This window comes from Rhinopithecus roxellana, chromosome 1, assembly GCF_007565055.1.
Source record: "Rhinopithecus roxellana isolate Shanxi Qingling chromosome 1, ASM756505v1, whole genome shotgun sequence".
Classification (NCBI taxonomy): domain Eukaryota; kingdom Metazoa; phylum Chordata; class Mammalia; order Primates; family Cercopithecidae; genus Rhinopithecus; species Rhinopithecus roxellana.
In genome coordinates, this window is record NC_044549.1 from 17,371,601 (window position 1) to 17,393,194 (window position 21,594).

At 38.9% G+C, this 21,594-nt stretch overlaps 1 pseudogene; it reads left to right on the forward strand.

Annotated features, from left to right (window-relative positions):
* The first annotated feature begins 486 nt into the window (after positions 1–486).
* LOC104675789 lies at positions 487–20,707 on the forward strand (annotated as a pseudogene).
* Positions 20,708–21,594: the final 887 nt, after the last annotated feature.

Here is a 21,594-nt window from a genome sequence, read left to right on the forward strand (position 1 = left end):
AGGACTTCCAGGCATTGCAGATCTTTCCTCTCAAATATAAATTCAGAAGAGAGTCAATTTCTCCTTCTGTAAATGTCTTCTTCCTCAACAGACTATACTCAGCTTGGTGACCATTATTTGAGTCAATCAACAGAGCCACCTAGAAGAGAATGTGCTGATGACTATGGATTCAGTCAAACACCCTCACATGAAAGTTGGTGTGGGGTCATTTTCTTCCAGACTACATAGACTCAGAAGTGGAAAGAACATTTTCTATTAAAAAAAAAAAAAACAGAGAGAAAGAGAGACAGCAAACAAGTAAAAGAACATGGGTTCTTATCAGAAATAGGATGAATGCTATGTATCACAGGTCAAGATATCTCTCAAGCAATCTAGAATAGGTTTGATTTGACCTTTAGGGCCTGTACTTTTCTTATATTATTAAACTAATTGGGAATTTTGAGTGTCACAAGGGAAGTTTCCAACTGACTTGCTACCGTGAGTGAGATGCTTAAAAAGCCTGGCGAGTCATCAGTGTTATCTGCCATGGTGGGCTCAGTTGATCCCAGTTCCTGTAGCGTCCAACGTGTCCTAGCAGGAATTATTATTGCATGTGATATCATTGTGTTTGAAAGCATGAGCAATCGAAGGAAACCAGAAGATGCAAAAACAGAGAAGAAAACAAAGAAGAGCAATTTCACAAGAAGTAGAACTTACGGAAATGTCAGGTGACATAAATAAACAAAGAAATATGATCTGTCAAGTCTATCAGGAATAAAACAATTTGTGGAACAAAAACAAGAAAAAAACTTTTCAACTTAAATGTTTCCATAGTTAAACTAAAAATAATAGTTATGATTAAAAGTTAAGTTGACCAGGAAGATCTATTGAAAGAATTCCAAAACATGTAGAAACAGCACAAATGACGGCAATCACCAGTGAAAAGATGAGCTATCGAAAGCAAAGATAGGAGAATTTTAATGTGTATAAAAGGAAATCCTGAAATAAAATAAAAAAGCGATAGAGAGAGGTAATATTTAAACAAATAAAGAAAATTTCTTTGTTTGAAGAAAGATGTATGCCTGAAGATTGAAAAGGTTCCCTGGGTCCCTGAGAGGATTAATAAAAAAGGTCATTTATTTAGACATATCCTAGTGAATATTTTGAATTCCAACAGTAAATAGAAAGTCTTATAAACTTCTATAAGGAAGTAATTCTCAAAGGAAAGTGAATCTGGCTCATATTTGTCTTACTTATAATATTAAAACTTAGCCAGTTAATGAAATATTATCTACTGAGACAAAAGGAGACAGATTCAAGACACTATTCACCCATCAGAGTAAAGGAATGACATTTTCAGAAGTACACGGATTCAGAAACTACATCAGCAATGTGTTCTGAGAAGAATAATCATGAAAATACAACAACCAAACAACAATTACATCAGAACTGAGCTATTGTAAAAGATAAAAATCATAGTGGAGAAATGGTGGCAATGTCTCTGCAATTTATATGATTGACTCTAAATGGATAATGCTATTATGATTGGGAAATTGTAACAGCGCTTTAAAATAAAGTTTCTTTAAAAATTAGACAAAAACTCAGGAAAAGCTTAAAAACAGGTTTCAGTGAAATCCAGGGTCTTGAAACTGTGAGGAATGGAAAATGAGTAAAAGCATTTTAGCTTTCACATCTAGGAGAAGGGGATGCAGCAGAAAGTGTAATTACCCAATACTCATATTATTTCTCTTCCTCAGTAGTAGAAATTCAATTTTATTCATACCAGCAATGCATTCAGACAAAAGTGACATTCTCTGTTATGTCTTGCAAAGAGAAGAGCTGTGTGATCACATGCTAGGCAATCAGTATATATGGAAGTTTTCTATCTGGTGGCTGGAAGGCTACTAAAATGGTTTCTGACCAAGCTGGTAGGTGTGCCTATTTTGCCTTCTCCCTTTCTCTTTGCTGATGCCTGGAATGAAAATTTAATGGCAGGAAGTCAATGCACTAAAATAAATGAAAAAGCAAGAAGTTAAACTAAAAATAAGAAGAGGAAATTAATAATGATGGAATTAACTAAATGAAAAAATCTAGAAAGAGAAACTAAATACATAAATATTTTAATATTACCAATATAATAAATAACCAAGTGCAGATTGATTAGAGGATAAAAAAATAGTCAAATTAAAAATATACAGGCACACGCCTGGGCGTGGTGGCTCACTCTTGTAATCCCAGCACTTTGGGAGTCCAAGGCAGGTGGATCACCAGGTCAGGAGTTCAAGACCAGCCTGGCCAAGATGGTGAAATTCCATCTCTACTAAAAATACAAAAAACTTTGCCGGACATGGGGGCGGGCACTTGTAATTCCAGCTACTCTGGAAGCTGAGGCAGAGAATTGCTTGAACCCGGGAGGCGGAGGTTCCAGTGAGTTGAGATCATGCCACTGCACTCCAGCCTGGGCGACAGAGTGAGACTCTGTCACACGCACACACACACACACACACACACAGATAGATATAGATATATAGATATAGATATAAATACAGATATACAGGCATAAGAATGCAAACTCATTTACTTATGTATGTATGTGTGTATGTGTAGAAAGAGAAAGGAAAACTCGGGGGCAGAGCAAGATGGCCGAATAGGAACAGCTCCAGTCTCCAACTCCCAACGCGAGCGACACAGAAGACCGGTGATTTCTGCATTTTCAACTGAGGTACTGGGGTCATCTCACTAGGGAGTGCCGGACAATCGGTGCTGGTCAGCTGCTGCAGCCTGACCAGCGAGAGCTGAAGCAGGGCGAGGCATCGCCTCACCTGGAAGTGCAAGGGGGAAGGGAATCCGTTTTCCTAGCAAGGGGAACTGAGACACACAACACCTGGAAAATCGGGTAACTCCCACCCCAATACTGCGCTTTAAGCAGACAGGCACACCAGGAGAATATATCCCACACCTGGCCGGGAGGGTCCCACGCCCACGGAGCCTCCCTCACTGCTAACACAGCAGTCTGCGGCGATCTATCCCCAAGGCAGCAGCGAGGCTGGGGGAGGGGCGCCCGCCATTGCTGAGGCTTAAGTAGGTAAACAAAGCCGCTGGGAAGCTCGAACTGGGTGGAGCTCACAGCAGCTCAAGGAAGCCTGCCTGTCTCTGTAGTCTCCACCTCTGGGGACAGCGCACAGCTGAAGACCAACAGGGGAAGCAGCAGGGGCCGGTGCAGATGCGAACAACTCTGTCTGACAGCTTTGGGGAGAGCCGTGGATCTCCCAATGCAGAGGTTGAGATCTGAGAACGGACAGACTGCCTGCTCAGGTGGGTCCCTGACCCCTGAGTAGCCTAGCTGGGAGACATCCCCCACTAGGGGCAGTCTGACACCCCACACCTCACAGGGTGGAGTACACCCCTGAGAGGAAACTTCCAAAGGAAGAATCAGACAGGTACACTCGCTGTTCAGCAATATTCTATCTTCGGCAACCTCTGCTGCTGATACCCAGGCAAACAGGGTCTGGAGTGGACCTCAAGCAATCTCCAACAGACCAACAGACAGTCCTTCTGACTGTCAGAAGGAAAACTATCAAACAGGAAGGACACCTATACCAAAACCCCATCAGTACGTCACCATCATCAAAGACCAGAGACAGATAAAACCACAAAGATGGGGAAGAAGCAGGGCAGAAAAGCTGGAAATTCAAAAAATAAGAGCGCATCTCCCCCTGCAAAGGAGCGCAGCCCATCGCCAGCAACGGATCAAAGCTGGTCAGAGAATGACTTTGACGAGATGAGAGAAGAAGGCTTCAGTCCATCAAACTTCTCAGAGCTAAAGGAGGAATTACGTACCCAGCGGAAAGAAACTAAAAATCTTGAAAAAAGAGTGGAAGAATTGACAGCTAGACTAATTAATGCAGAGAAGATCATAAATGAAATGACAGAGATGAAAACCATGACACGAGAAATACGTGACAAATGCACAAGCTTCAGTAACCGACTCGATCAACTGGAAGAAAGAGTATCAGCGATTGAGGATCAAATGAATGAAATGAAGCGAGAAGAGAAACCAAAAGAAAAAAGAAGAAAAAGAAATGAACAAAGCCTGCAAGAAATATGGGATTATGTAAAAAGACCAAATCTACATCTGATTGGGGTGCCTGAAAGTGAGGGGGAAAATGGAACCAAGTTGGAAAACACTCTTCAGGATATCATCCAGGAGAACTTCCCTAACCTAGTAGGGCAGGCCAACATTCAAATTCAGGAAATACAGAGAACGCCACAAAGATACTCCTCCAGAAGAGCAACTCCAAGACACATAATTGCCAGATTCACCAAAGTTGAAATGAAGGAAAAAATCTTAAGGGCAGCCAGAGAGAAAGGTCGGGTTACCCACAAAGGGAAGCCCATCAGACTAACAGCAGATCTCTCGGCAGAAACTCTACAAGCCAGAAGAGAGTGGGGGCCAATATTCAATGTTCTTAAAGAAAAGAATTTTAAACCCAGAATTTCATATCCAGCCAAACTAAGTTTCATCAGTGAAGGAGAAATAAAATCCTTTACAGATAAGCAAATGCTTAGAGATTTTGTCACCACCAGGCCTGCCTTACAAGAGACCCTGAAGGAAGCCCTAAACATGGAAAGGAACAACCGGTACCAGCCATTGCAAAAACATGGCAAAATGTAAAGACCATCGAGGCTAGGAAGAAACTGGATCAACTAACGAGCAAAATAACCAGTTAATATCATAATGACAGGATCAAGTTCACACATAACAATATTAACCTTAAATGTCAATGGACTAAATGCTCCAATTAAAAGACACAGACTGGCAAACTGGATAAAGAGTCAAGACCCATCAGTCTGCTGTATTCAGGAGACCCATCTCACATGCAGAGACATACATAGGCTCAAAATAAAGGGATGGCGGAAGATCTACCAAGCAAATGGAGAACAAAAAAAAGCAGGGGTTGCAATCCTAGTCTCTGATAAAACAGACTTTAAACCATCAAAGATCAAAAGAGACAAAGAAGGCCATTACATAATGGTAAAGGGATCAATTCAACAGGAAGAGCTAACTATCCTAAATATATATGCACCCAATACAGGAGCACCCAGATTCATAAAGCAAGTCCTTAGAGACTTACAAAGAGACTTAGACTCCCATACAATAATAATGGGAGACTTCAACACTCCACTGTCAACATTAGACAGATCAACGAGACAGAAAGTTAACAAGGATATCCAGGAATTGAACTCATCTCTGCACCAAGCGGACCTAATAGACATCTATAGAACTCTCCACCCCAAATCAACAGAACATACATTCTTCTCAGCACCACATCGCACTTATTCCAAAATTGACCACATAATTGGAAGTAAAGCACTCCTCAGCAAATGGAAAAGAACAGAAATTATAACAAACTGTCTCTCAGACCACAGTGCAATCAAACTAGAACTCAGGACCAAGAAACTCAATCAAAACCGCTCAACTACATGGAAACTGAACAACCTGCTCCTGAAGGACTACTGGGTACATAACGAAATGAAAGCAGAAATAAAGATGTTCTTTGAAACCAATGAGAAGAAAGATACAACACACCAGAATCTCTGGGACACATTTAAAGCAGTGTGTAGAGGGAAATTTATAGCACTAAATGCCCACAAGAGAAAGCAGGAAAGATCTAAAATTGACACTCTAACATCACAATTAAAAGAACTAGAGAGGCAAGAGCAAACACATTCAAAAGCTAGCAGAAGGCAAGAAATAACTAAGATCAGAGCAGAACTGAAGGAGATAGAGACACAAAAAACCCTCCAAAAAATCAATGAATCCAGGAGTTGGTTTTTTGAAAAGATCAACAAAATTGACAGACCGCTAGCAAGACTAATAAAGAAGAAAAGAGAGAGGAATCAAATAGACGCAATAAAAAATGATAAAGGGGATATCACCACCGACCCCACAGAAATACAAACAACCATCAGAGAATACCATAAACACCTCTACGCAAACCAACTAGAAAATCTAGAAGAAATGGATAATTTCCTGGACACTTACACTCTCCCAAGACTAAACCAGGAAGAAGTTGAATCCCTGAATAGACCAATAGCAGGCTCTGAAATTGAGGCAACAATTAATAGCCTACCCACCAAAAAAAGTCCAGGACCAGATGGATTCACAGCTGAATTCTACCAGAGGTACAAGGAGGAGCTGGTACCATTCCTTCTGAAACTATTCCAATCAATAGAAAAAGAGGGAATCCTCCCTAACTCATTTTATGAGGCCAACATCATCCTGATACCAAAGCCTGGCAGAGACACAACAAAAAAAGAGAATTTTAGACCAATATCCCTGATGAACATCGATGCAAAAATTCTCAATAAAATACTGGCAAACTGGATTCAGCAGCACATCAAAAAGCTTATCCACCATGATCAAGTGGGCTTCATCCCTGGGATGCAAGGCTGGTTCAACATTCGCAAATCAATAAACATAATCCAGCATATAAACAGAACCAAAGACAAGAACCACATGATTATCTCAATAGATGCAGAAAAGGCTTTTGACAAAATTCAACAGCCCTTCATGCTAAAAACGTTCAATAAATTCGGTATTGATGGAACGTACCTCAAAATGATAAGAGCTATTTATGACAAACCCACAGCTAATATCATTCTGAATGGGCAAAAACTGGAAAAATTCCCTTTGAAAACTGGCACAAGACAGGGATGCCCTCTCTCACCACTCCTATTCAACATAGTGTTGGAAGTTCTGGCTAGGGCAATCAGGCAAGAGAAAGAAATCAAGGGTATCCAGTTAGGAAAAGAAGAAGTCAAATTGTCCCTCTTTGCAGATGACATGATTGTATATTTAGAAAACCCCATCACCTCAGCCCAAAATCTCCTTAAGCTGATAACCGACTTCAGCAAAGTCTCAGGATACAAAATTAATGTTCAAAAATCACAAGCATTCTTATCCACCAGTAACAGACAAGCAGAGAGCCAAATCAGGAATGAACTTCCATTCACAATTGCTTCAAAGAGAATAAAATACCTAGGAATCCATCTTACCAGGGATGTAAAGGACCTCTTCAAGGAGAACTACAAACCACTGCTCAGTGAAATCAAAGAGGACACAAACAAATGGAAGAACATACCATGCTCATGGATAGGAAGAATCAATATTGTGAAAATGGCCATACTGCCCAAGGTTATTTATAGATTCAATGCCATCCCCATCAAGCTACCAATGAGTTTCTTCACAGAATTGGAAAAAACTGCTTTAAAGTTCATATGGAACCAAAAAAGAGCCCGCATTGCCAAGACAATCCTAAGTCAAAAGGACAAAGCTGGAGGCGTCACGCTACCTGACTTCAAACTATACTACAAGGCTACAGTAACCAAAACAGCATGGTACTGGTACCAAAACAGAGATATAGACCAATGGAACAGAACAGAGTCCTCAGAAATAATACCACACATCTACAGCCATCTGATCTTTGACAAACCTGAGAGAAACAAGAAATGGGGAAAGGATTCCCTATTTAATAAATGGTGCTGGGAAAATTGGCTAGCCATAAGTAGAAAGCTGAAACTGGATCCTTTCCTTACTCCTTATACGAAGATTAATTCAAGATGGATTAGAGACTTAAATGTTAGACCTAATACCATAAAAACCCTAGAAGAAAATCTAGGTAGTACCATTCAGGACATAGGCATGGGCAAGGACTTCATGTCTAAAACACCAAAAGCAACGGCAGCAAAAGCCAAAATTGACAAATGGGATCTAATTAAACTAAAGAGCTTTTGCACAGCAAAAGAAACTACCATCAGAGTGAACAGGCAACCTACAGAATGGGAGGAAATTTTTGCAACCTACTCATCTGACAAAGGGCTAATATCCAGAATCTACAAAGAACTCAAACAAATATACAAGAAAAAAGCAAACAACCCCATCAAAAAGTGGGCAAAGGATATGAACAGACATTTCTCAAAAGAAGACATTCATACAGCCAACAGACACATGAAAAAATGCTCATCATCACTCGCCATCAGAGAAATGCAAATCAAAACCACAATGAGATACCATCTCACACCAGTTAGAATGACAATCATTAAGAAGTCAGGAAACAACAGGTGTTGGAGAGGATGTGGAGAAATAGGAACGCTTTTACACTGTTGGTGGGATTGTAAACTAGTTCAACCATTATGGAAAACAGTATGGAAATTCCTCAAGGATCTAGAACTAGATGTACCATATGACCCAGCCATCTCACTACTGGATATATACCCAAAGGATTATAAATTATTCTACTACAAAGACACATGCACACGTATGTTTATTGCATCACTATTCACAATAGCAAAGACTTGGAATCAACCCAAATGTCCATCTGTGACAGACTGGATTAAGAAAATGTGGCACATATACACCATGGAATACTATGCAGCCATAAAAAAGGATGAGTTTGCGTCCTTTGTAGGGACATGGATGCAGCTGGAAACCATCATTCTTAGCAAACTATCACAAGAAGAGAAAACCAAACACCGCATGTTCTCACTCATAGGTGAGAACTGAACAATGAGATCACTTGGACTCGGGAAGGGGATCATCACACACTGGGGCCTATCATGGGGAGGGGGGAGGAGGGAGGGATTGCATTGGGGAGTTATACATGATATAAATGATGAATTGATGGGTGCTGACGAGTTGGTGGGTGCAGCACACCAACATGGCATAAGTATACATATGTAACAAACCTGCACGTTATGCACATGTACCCTAGAACTTAAAGTATAATAAAAAAAAAAAAAAAGAGAAAGGAAATATTGCTAGAAACCTGATAAAGGAGCTTATAAAAATAATGAAAGACTAATAACTATCATTCTCGATTTAAAAATAGAGAAAATCCAAGTGATATTTATTATGTATGGGGAAAGTACAAATTATTAAAACTAGCCAAGAAATGAAAATCTTGAATATACCATAAAAATACAGATAATTAAAAGTTTAAAGATAAAATCAATGTATTGTTTTACAACTGAGTTTTATTAGGTAATTTTAGTAGCTTTCAAAAAATAGTGTCCTATATATCCATCTACAGAAAAATGGTTGGATGAACTGTAGAGCATTCATGATATAAAATATTATTCAACTATGGAACAAAATGACAGATTTCTCTCTATTGATGAGATAAGACTTAAGTGATGCAGACTTTTTTTAACATATTATGAAAATTCATTTTAACACATTAGTGTTACTATGTTTCTGAGGGATTTGATTAGAGAATTATTTTATTCTGCCTTATCTTTCAAGAGGTTTTACTCTTACATAATAGTTAAGATATCCTCAAAAATGTTTAAGTGGCAAGGTTATTTTACCATCTTTCACTTCAAAAATAGTCTACATGCTAAGTAATATTATACAAAAGCTATTTTAATTTCACAGAAAAGTAATTACACATGACAAAATATTTAAACAATATATATAACCCCAAAATGGTTCAATGTGTAAGACATCAATATTAAGTTAAATGTTTCATTTGTCTTGATAACACCATCTATTTAGAAAATTATTATCCATTAAATCCATGATATATTATTATGTGACGAAAGTAGTTTACAGATTTATATTAGGGAAGTAACTAATTTACTTCATTTTGTTTTATAATATCAAATAGCAATACTTATGCTTAATAATAGAAATACTGGCTTTTCATTACATTCATTACATTTCATTTCATTGTAATTTCATTAGATTGAATCCAAACGATGGACAAGAGATCTAGGGATAAAATAGAGACATCAAGGAACAACACTTAAGAGGCTACTGTATTAGTTTCCTATTACTACAATGATGATGCACTATAAAGTTATTGTTTTAAAACAATGCAAATGTTTTCTTTTACATTACTGGAGATCAGAAGTCTAAAATCAAAGTTACACTCCTTCTAGTCTTCAGGCTATTTTCTGCTTCTAGAGGCCCCTCGTATCCTTTGGCGCATAGCCCCTTCCTCCGTTTTGAAAGGGTATCACTCCAACCTCTGGTTCTGAGTCATACAACATCATACTTTAATCCTCCTGTCTCACTTTAATAACCCTTGTGATTACACTGGGCCCACCCATATAATCCAGAATGATCTCCACATCTCAAGGTCCTTAACTAAATCACAACTGCAAAGTACCTTTTGCCACAGAAGTTAATACATTCAAAGGATGCAAACATATGGACACAAACATCTTTGGAGGGCTAGTGGCTATTTACTACCGTTATTAACCACCACATCGCATCAATACTATAATGTCCATTGGCTGAAAATTCTTAATAAATCTACTAACATTTTCCTACTAAACCGTAAACATGAATATTTTGTACTCAAGATACAGATGAGCCAAGATACAGAGTTAGGGCAATGTTTTCAGCTCCAAAACAACAACAAAAGAGCATCTAGAAGCAACTTAAAAAAACTAATATATTTATACAATTTCAAAAAATGAAGAGGAAAAGAAACTAGTTCAGAATATTTTCTGATTATTGTATGTAATTTTAAAAAAACTATGACAAATGTAAATTAAGTATAAAATCTCCACTCTTAAATTATGAATAACACTGAAAGCCACCTTAACCATGTGAATTATATGCCTAAGTATAATTTGATTGAATATATTACAAATCATACAACTTTAAACATACCTAAGACTTTTCATTTTGGGGAAATGAAAAGATTCATATTTACTTAACACATCAACTAAAATTTGTAATTGTCATTATATGTTAGAATTCCATTAATGGCTCAGCAAATAAATATTTTAATCATAAAATTTAAAATCATAATTAAATCGTGATAAAATATAAAGTTAACTACAGAATGTTTTAATAAAACAAAAAATTATCTCATGAAGCACTTTGCTGTTGATTGTCCTGCTATTAATCTCTAGAATTTCAGAGTTTTGTTATTGGAAAGAGATTGGCAGATGTTCAAGTGAATGGGTTCCCTTTACAAATCAGCAGAATAAAGTAGAATAATTCAGTGATTTATACAAGGTCATAACGCTAATTAATGTAAAGTAATATCTCTAAATATATAGTCGTATAAAGCAGACTTTTTTTGAAAACATGTGAAAACTCATTTTAACACATTAGTGCTACTTTGTCTCCAAGGGGTTTGATTAGAGAATTATTTTACTCTGTTATTTTTGAGATTTTACTCTTACATAATAGTTAACTTATATCTTAACAAATGCTGCCATGGCAAATTTAGTTCACTATCTTTCAGTTCAAAAACAATTATATTTACATGCTAAGAAATATTAACTTTACAAGTTATTTTAATGTCATAGAAAATTAAGTGTAGATGACAAAACATTTAAACAACATATATATCCCAAAATTGGTTCGATGTGTAATATCAGTGTTAAGTAAAACATTGCATTTGTCTTGATAACATCATGTATTTAGAAAATGAGTATTCATGAGTAAATGTACATTCCATATAAAATGTCTACAGCATTTGTTAATTCTTTATGCTTAATGAAATGTCTTATTTCCTAGATTAAAATGTCATTTCATTGACTTGTTTTATATTTCACTATGGCAGAATAAAAATGTAAACATTTAAATAACAAATGCTTTTGAAGGAATGCTAAACCCACTGGAAGAAAATTGCTGTAAACAATTAAATATCCTCATAACAGGTACATTCAGCATTATATTTATAATATTTTTGGAATGTTAAAATATATATATGTTTAATAAATATAACTGAAAGTTATATTTGGTGGTCAATTTTAAATAATATAAAGTTGATTGTGATACTTTTGTGCAAACCTTAAAGCATCTGGACCATTAAAAAATTTAATCTTTCAAAATGTCATCTCCCAAAAGTGATGAATATTGGAGTTTGTTTTAATGTCATGTTATTTTATTGGCCACATTGGTATAGTCAGAAATGTCCAAATATTCGAATTAGTTTTACCTTTGTGTTAATTTTATTGGTTATATTGTTTAGTATAGTCAGAAAGTCCTGAGACGTCATTAAGAGATTCTTTATCAGAAATAAATGTGTGGCCGGGCGCAGTGGCTCAAGCCTGTAATCCCAGCACCTTGGGAGGCCGAGACGGGTGGATCGCGAGGTCAGGAGATCGAGACCAACCTAGCTAACACGGCGAAACCCCGTCTCTACTAAAAAATACAAAAAACTAGCCGGGCGAGTTGGCGGGCACCTGTAGTCCCAGCTACTCGGGAGGCTGTGGCAGGAGAATGGCGTAAACCCGGGAGGTGGAGCTTGCAGTGAGCTGAGATCCGGCCACTGCACTCCAGCCTGGGCGACAGAGCGAGACTCCGTCTCAAAAAAAAAAAAAAAAGAAAAAAGAAAGAAATGTGTATGCTAAAGCTTAAATAAACATATTACTTTACTTTTTATAATACAGTATACTTTGAAAAATTTTAGAAATAAATTTAAGCAATTAATTACATAATGCCTTACTACTGAGTATTACATTTGGAGTTAGATACATGCTGAGACTCCATCTATAGAATATAAGGACCAAACAATAAAACCAATCTGAGATAAGAAGAGGAAAAATAAGGAAGAGGAAAGGGGAGTGTTATGGACTCAATGCATCACCCAAAATTTGTGAGTTGAAGCCCTAATCTCTAATGCAATTGTATTTGGAGGTGGGGCCTCTGGGTGGGTAATTAGGCTTAGATGAAGTTATGGCATGATAAGACTAGTGTTGTTATGAGAAGAGGAAGAAACCAGCACTCTCTCTCCCTCTCTGCCATATGAGGACACAGAGAGAAGGCAGTCGTCTACAAGCCAGGTAAGAGACTCCAGCAGACACTGAATGTGCCAGTGTCTTGATCTTAGGCTTCCTGACCTCTAGAACTGTGAGAGAAATATTTGTTATTTAAGCCACCCAGTCTATAGCATTTTGCTATAGTAGCCCAAGAAGACTAAAACACAAAGGGAGAGGGGAGGGGCAAAAGAGGAGGAGGAAGAGGAGGAAAAGAAAGAAAATCTTGGTAAAATTCACTGTTAGACTGTAGGTTGAGATAAATTGATTAACTGATATTTTTGCTTTTCAACTGATGATATCAGTATTGTGTCAAGAAAGTCAAAATCAGTTTCCATCAAATCATCTGTACATAAAATACTGCTGTTTAACAGATAATAGTAATTATTTATATAATATAAAGTACACTATTTGTTCATTTATAATTCAGTACATTATGTCCTGTTGACAACTCTTATTCTACAGGTATAATGCACAATAAGATGAGTGAACAATGATGTAGCAACATATCTCTGTCAATGGCAGAATGCACACACTGAAATGTATTGGTCAAAAGTCTGCCCCTGAGGTAAATGCACATGTAACTGTAATTCTTATAAACATCCTTATGATCTGAGAAGTGAATCTATACTGTCTTGCCTTATGGACCTCTCACATATTCCTACTGTTAATCAATGATTCCTGATTACTGTGATCCCCAAAACTGCAACTTCCTTTACCTCTAAAAGAGGGTTAATATTCACTATTTCATAGGATTTTTAAGGATTAAATATGTCTTGCATATAAGGCACTTAGCATGATGTCTAACACCAAGTAAACACTTCCTATATGACAGAAATTTATTATTTAGCTATTTCCATATTTAATGTCTAAAATGGATTTAGCTGTACATTTTCTAAGGTATTAGATATTTGAAATCTCATTAGTCAGTGTAATGAAGCAAAAAACATAACCAATGTAAACAAGGAATAAGCATATTTTAAACCCATAGCTAGATGTCTGGCGGATAGAGTTGTATTTTGTTTAATACACTGTTACATTTCTTGTGAATCTTAGAGATGCCCTATCAAACACAGAAATAGTATCAGGAACTCAACATTCATTGATGAATTATAACTCCTCTTAAAATTTATAGTCAAATGTTTATTTTGCTTTATTATTCTAATTCAGCCTTTTAATGAACAATTTTTAATTTCCCTATAGTAAAATTTTATGATGAACTCCGTAAGACAGAAGAGTATATACGGAAAATTCATTTACACTTAGCTTGTTAACAGTTCAAGTATGAAAGAGGGATTCATATATTTGAATTTATTTTCTAAGGGAATCTCTTCAAATTCAAGTATATTTCCATAAATCTGTTATGTTAGTCCTCTCATAAGAATGCCTTCCAAAAGTATAATGTCTGCATAATTTTAATCATTGGCATTGACTTTCTTCTAGTAACGCAATGGTAAAATGATTCTCTACTAATTTTCTCAGATTCCGGACAATTCAATACAATGAAATTGTAACTCATCTTTTAGAACTCTAAATCTTAAAAGACTAAACCCAATTTCCAAAAGTTTTTAACTTAATATCACAGTAAGCATTGGAAGAAAAAGTTGTATTATTGAAGTTTCAAAGCTGGTCAATTTGTTTTTCATATTTTTAAATATTAGAACAGTTTTAGATTGTAAAAAAAAATTGTAACAGTTTTCCCTATTATAAACAACTTATATTAGTGTAGTACATTTATTACAATTAAGAAACCAGCTTTGTTACATTATTATTAAAGTCTATACATTATTCAGGTATCCTTAGTTTTTACCTACTGTCTTTTTTCTCTTCCAGGATCCCATCCAGGATGCCTTCACTACATTGAGTTGTCTTTTCTCTTCAGGTTCCTCTTGGCTATAACAGTTCGTATTTAATATTTTTGACTGATTTTCCAGTAGTTTTTTAAAAATTTATTCCTTAAATTAGTCTTTCCTTTGGAATATTAGAGTTTATAGCAGTAGAGATACATTAGTATTCTTAGGAGGACTGGTGGACTCAGATCTATATTGATCTTGTCTTTGAAGATCAAACCTATTAAATCTCAAATTTGTTTTGTACTAGAGCATTCTTCACACAAACACTTGTGTCACTGAGAATTAATTGATCTTCTTACTATTAAATGCAAGTTAGCTCAGATACTGTGCATGCAAATGATTTTTTCTTATAACTTTTGCTGTCTCTGGCAAAGAAATAAACTAGAATTTATTTCTAAATCATCCATGAGTATAGATACAACATTCTCTTACAATGCACTGGTACTTGTATTGGGATCTTAATATGACTAAACATATAATAACATCCTATTGAATCTGTTGCAGTTCTTAGTGGTGAAAACTGAGGAATGAAAACATTTATTTTTTTTTTAAAGGCCAGTCAAGAATATGCCCTTTCATTGAATTTGTTCTGCAGAGCAGATGTCAGAAAGAGGGCTTAATTTTAAATGAGTGGCATAAAAATTCACCATGAAATTATTTTTGCAAATATGTGCATCAATAGAAAACCACAAATCTGTTAAAAGTAATTTTATATGGAACTTTCTAATAAAATATGAGGGTATTTAATTAAAAAAATTCTCTAATGGCTGAAAGAATCAAGGAAGTACTCAAAACAACCTAAATTTTTCCCTTAATTAAGATAGTACACTGAAAATTTTAGCTTAAAGTTTGATAGAAAAATAAAATCAGAAATTACTGCGAAACAGCATCACACCCAAGAAGGTCCAACATCCAGAGGAAAAAAAAATCCATTAGGATCATATCAAATATAACGACAATAAAATAAAACTGTTGAAAAGATAGAGATACTTGAACAAAAATTTAAAAGTAATTTTTAAGAAGATTAAAGTACAAAACACACACAGACAGAAATTCAAACTTCTTTTTAAAAAAGAAAGTTTTAATTGTTGATCTCTCTCTAAACTTCTGTAACAAATATCTCTGTATTATTTTAAATACTGATGGCAGTGGTGTCTCCAGATGGCCTGCTGCTGCCATCACAGCAGGTGCAGCAGGGAGGCCAGGGCTGCATGCTCCATGGAACCAGCAGGAGCTGGGGACAAGCAGGAGCCCCACCTCTTCCAAGCTGGGGTGGAAGCAGCTCCCCAGGTGCTGGGTGCTGCTGCAGCCACCCAAACCCTGGCTGCACATCCAGGCCTTGCAATCCACAGGGCAGGCAGAAGCCCCACCCTTCTGAGCAGGGCTACAGCCACCCAAGTTGTGGCTGCAGATCCAAACAGTCCAGTGCTACTGGGGGACCAAGAGCAGGCAGAACCCTGCCCTCACTGGGCAGCTGCAGTCACGCAAACCATGGCTGCAGACTTCAGCTTCCTGCTCCACAGAGCAAACAGGAGCCAGGGCTGCCCCCGCTCACCCCTGCTTTTGCAGGCTCAGAAATGCTTGCTCAAGAGCATGCTCTAATCTAGGAGCAAAGTCTGGTGAACCTTGGCACCATAAAGGCAGCAGGAACCATATTCCTAGGCAGAAGGGGGAGGGTCCCCAGTGAGGCCCCACTTTCAGGCCAAGGAGGGTCTGAAGGCTGGGGGCAGGCTGCTAGTCCCACGACCAGAGTGGGAACTTGTGGTGCCTTTGCCACCAGTCCATTGCCTTCCATGGACCAATCGGTATGCACTTCCTCCCCATCAGAGGCCCATAAAAGCCCCAGGCTCAGCCAGAGCTCAGCAGATGACAGGAGGACCAGCTACAGAGAGGAGCTACCCTCCCTGCTGAGAGCTTCAGAGACCTGCAGAGATGTCAGGACTACTAGCTACAGAGAAGAGCAACCCACTCCAGGGCCTCCTCTCTGCTAGAAGCTGGGAAGGCATTGGAATGATCAGCAGCAGAGAGGAGCCACCCTCTCCAGAGCTTCCTCTCTGTGGAGACCTGCAAACATCTGGACAACCTGACTGCAGAAAGGAGTCACCCTCTCCAGGCCTCCTCTCTGCTGAGAGCTGCAGATGTCAAGATGACCTGCCTACAGAGAAGAGCTAACTACTGTGGGTCTCCTCCTAGCTCTTCTAACACTCAATAAATCTTCTCTTTATCTTGCTCACCCTCCACTTGTCTGCATATCTCATTTTTCCTGGATGCAGGACAAGAACTTGGGCAGAGGTGCCACTGGCCACAGAGGTTTGTGGCCGGAAAAGTGACACCCCAAAGATTCCATGATAATAGCACTTTTTTTTTCTTTCTTTCTTTCTTTTTTTTTTTGTTTTTAAAGACGGAGTCTCACTCTGTCACCCAGGAGGCTGGAGATCAATGGTGCAATCTTGGCTCACTGCAATCTCTGCGTCCTAGGTTCAAGTGATTCTCCTGCCTCAGCCTTCCAAGTAACTGGGATTATAGGTGCCCACCACCATGCCCAGTTAATTTTTGTATTTTTAGTAGAGATGGGGCTTCACTATGTTGGCAAGGCTGGTCTCGAACTCCTGACCTCAGGTGATCCACCCACCTCAGCCTCCCAAAGTGCTGGGATTACATGCATGAGAACAATATCACTTTAACAAGCCAATATTATTTTAATTCCAAACTAGTATGACTCCAATTACAAAACTAAAATATAATGGTATAAAAATAAAACTACTAATCTCATCAGTTAGCCAAATATCAAGTAAAATATTAGTAAACTGAATATAATAATTTATGAAAATAATATCATTCTAAAACTCTCACAGACAATTGTCATAGCAGTAGCAGCCAACTCCTTTGGCACACTTGTCTTCTATTCTGGTAACTTCACACAGTCAATAGCTCAAATCTCCACTTAGAATGCAAAGCTTCTCTACCAGCCTCCCTGGCTTCCACCTTTAGGAATCTTTGATTCATAAGAGAAGGTGTAAGCATACAAATTTCACTTTGTTGTGGGAGAAGGAGAAAGAGATTTCAAATTGTAAAACCTAAAGTGGCTAAACTCCTGAAAGAAAGTCTCTTTGTTCAGTGTCATCAGAATATTGTTTATTTTCTTTCATATCTGTGCCTGGCCAGCTTCATTGGACTCGCACCTGCAAGCAGAATGTTGATGAAATTTGTGCATTTTTCAATCTGAAAGGCTCTGAACTCTACTGGAGACTTACTGAATTGCTATACAATACAATGAGTTTATTTTCTTTCTGCTTAAACTTTTCTTTTCTTTTTTTTTTTTTTTTTTGAGACGGAGTCTCGCTCTGTCACCCAGGCTGGAGTGCAGTGGCCGGATCTCAGCTCACTGCAAGCTCCGCCTCCTGGGTTTACGCCATTCTCCTGCCTCAGCCTCCCGAGTAGCTGGGACTACAGGCGCCACCACCTCGCCCGGCTAGTTTTTTTTGTATTTTTTTAGTAGAGACGGGGTTTCACCGTGTTAGCCACGATGGTCTCGATCTCCTGACCTCGTGATCCGCCCGTCTCGGCCTCCCAAAGTGCTGGGATTACAGGCTTGAGCCACCGCGCCCGGCCTCTGCTTAAACTTTTCAAAAGTGGATCTGCTATTTGCAAGGAAGAATTGTGACTGAGATGAGCTGTTTATAATAGTAATTCAAATATCTTAAAATGGTAGGCAATTCATCAATAGATTTATTTCATCAACAAATTAAGAGAAAACACATATGATTACAATGACAATACCAAAATGACAGTTGATTATGCTGAAAATATGCGTAGTAAACACCTAAGCAAAATAGCAGTAGACTTTTTCACCAAAAGGTTAATGACAATCCTGTTCAAACTCTCTATATATTATATAAATGGAAACTACTATATAGCTGTAAAACCAGCAGTACATCTGGATATATATGTAAAGACATAGAGAGTAGAATTTTTCATACCAACAAAAATTGCAAAGTGAATATCCTTCAATGAGAGAATGGTTAAATAAACAATGACCTATCTCAAAAATGCAACATTATTAAGCTATTTAAATGAATGATTATTCCAAATGATTTGTAGTAATTCCATCAGGTGTTATTGAGTGAAAATAGAAAGATACAGGGCAAAGTGTGAAATATCTTCACATTTAAAAAAAAATCAAAATATAACCAAAATATTCCATATATATGTATACCATATAAATACATACAAACGTGTAGAGAGTTACATAACTCCAAAGAAGAAAAGGAAGGAACAAACCTTGGTTCTTTAGCATGGGTTAGAGCTTGGTCATGGGCTGGGGAGAAGCTAAGGAAGGAAAGACAAGGGTTTTTATTGGAATAGGTGGGAGATTTGGGGGGAGGTAAGAAAAAAATTTTTAAGGGAAAAAAAGAAACAGAGATACAGAAAATACAAAAATAAAAGAAAGATGACATCAATACGTAAAGCAGCATGTATATAATTCCTTTCATGTAATTTGCAAGCATCGTGTATGTAGGTTTCTTCAAAGCATAAATACATGGAGGTAAATATTGTGAGCAGCTCCCTAAGTGATGACTATGTGCCTTTGGGATGGAACATGATAGGAGAGCATGATCAGATCATTGCTGTTTGTTTTCAGTTGTTTTCATTGTTAGCCTTTTAAATGTTTGACATTTAAATTACATATATCCTTTCGAGAAAATGAATACAAAGTAGTTTAGATTTCTCCCTCCAGCCATGACCGTATCCAGGAAGAAGGCCAGGGCTGCAGCCTGGCAGGAGCCTCCCTCGGGCAACAGCTCTGCCTGCGCTGGGCGCAGGAAATGAAGCAGGCTCCTCAAGCAGAAGGCGCAAGTGGCGGAAGCACTGCAACAGCAGCGGCTGCAAAGACAGCAGCAAAGACCTTACGGAAAGTCTGGAGCTCCACTGGGACCCCGATGGGGACAGGATCAGGCAGGCGGCAAGACCAGCAGCGGCGGGCAAGGTGCAGCAGCGTGACCGTGGTCATTACTCAGCCTAAGTACACCAAGAAACACGTCAAACTTGAAGGGTCGAAGTACAACAGGCAACTTTTGATTTTGAGGGCAGCCAACTGGGACTTGATTGGTTGAAAGGAAGTGCCTAAATAGCAAAAGTTGCTTACGGCAATCTCGGTCATAATTTGAGGGGCCTCAGATATATGGGTACCTGGTAGGGTCCAGGTGTGGACAGTGGTTTCTGATCAGCGTGCTGCTCACAGCCTCCTCATTACCATGCAAGAGAAGCCGTGGAACTGCCATGGACAAGAGAAGGGGCATCTGGGACATGACAACACCAAGAGAGTAGAAGCCCCCAAACTCATCAAAGGTCTCAGCCATGAAGTGATCCTGCCAGCAGCATGTGGGCAGAACCACACACTGACCTTGACAGAAACCAGCTCCTTGTTCACATTTGGGGAGAACAAGATGGCTTAGCTGGGTCTTGGCAACCAGACTTATGCTGTCCACAGCTCGGCACAAAGTACAAAGGCCAGCCCATTATCAAAATGGCCTGTGGAACTGAATTCAGTGTGATAATGGACTGCAAAGGAAACCTCTGTTCCTTTGGGTGCCCTGAATATGGTCAGCTGGGACACAATTGGATGGGAAGTTCATCCCCCTGATGCAGCCATTAGAGTATGACTGCAAACTGGTGTCCCTGTGATTGGCTGTCTTCATCCAGAAACCAAAAGATGGGCAGATTCTGCATGTACCAAACAGTTGAATGAGACACAGCCTGTGGCACTAACCACACGCTGGTTCTGGACTCCCAGAAGCAAGCCTTCTCAGGGCTTCATTGGCTATGGCTGTCTGGGCCATGTAGAGCAGAAAGTTGAGACTGTTGCCCCTCACCAGGTGAAGCTATTTGACTTCCCTGGGCATGGGGTGCCCCAGATCTATGCTGGTTATGATGGCTACACCTGCTCCTTTGCTGACAGTGAAGTGGGTGGTCTGTTTTTCTGAGGGACCAACACTTCCTGTGAGTCTACCATGTACCCAAAAGCAGGGCAGAACCTCTGTGTCTGGAGAATCTGAAGCCTAGCTTGTCAGAAGAGCAGCATCATTGCATAACAGCATCGCCAGCTGGGGCTTTGTTGTCAACATTCAGGCAACTGGCCTACAGGGACCAGAAACCAAAGTCTTTATAGTCCCCTGTCCAGCCAGAGCCTGTCACAGCAGTTGCCAGTTAGACATTGATCAGCCAGCCGTCAAGTGCATTCTCTGGTCCTTACAAGAAGGATCAGCCCTTTATCTAACAGCCTTTATTGCCTTTAAGCTTCAGTCTTTCTTTCTCTCCCCCGACCCAGACACTGACTAGTACTGGCCAGTCTCTTTCTGAGACTGGGAGTAGTGCTCTTCACTCAGCTGTCTTTAGTCTCCTTTGCTTGGCTGTGGTACCACATAGTTAGGATTATTGAAGAGTCCCCTTCCCCGCTTGTCAGCACTGATGCTGTGACCACTACCTGTGTCCCAGTCAAGTGCCCTGTGCTGGAGCTTGGCACAGTGTGTGCTGTGCAGCATTAGTTACAAGGTGCTCTTTCTGGAACCCTCCCCTCACTTGAGCTCAAGAGAGGCAACAGCTCTGGCTGGAGGGTCCTTGTTTCCAGAGGATTTGGACCCGTTTGGGTGCTTTACAATAATTAATTAGTTCAGTGGTGCTTTTTGGGGAGTTGGGAATAGAAATTAAATGTGAGACTTGGGTGGATGGGCAAGTTAAATATCGGTCTTTTCAAGTTATTTATTGCTTTTTTGTTACCACTTGTCGTTGTCTTCATGTTAAAATGCCAAAAACAACTTGGTGGTTGCTTTTTTCCCTGTTTCCCACCCAGTCACTCCTTATGGTGACTTCTTCCCTTGTAGGGGACTTAGCAGTATCTATCCGGGCCAGTCCCAGGGCCTTGTGGCAGGAAACCAGCCTGCATCTCTCCAAGACTTAATCTGACTTTGTACTCATCTCT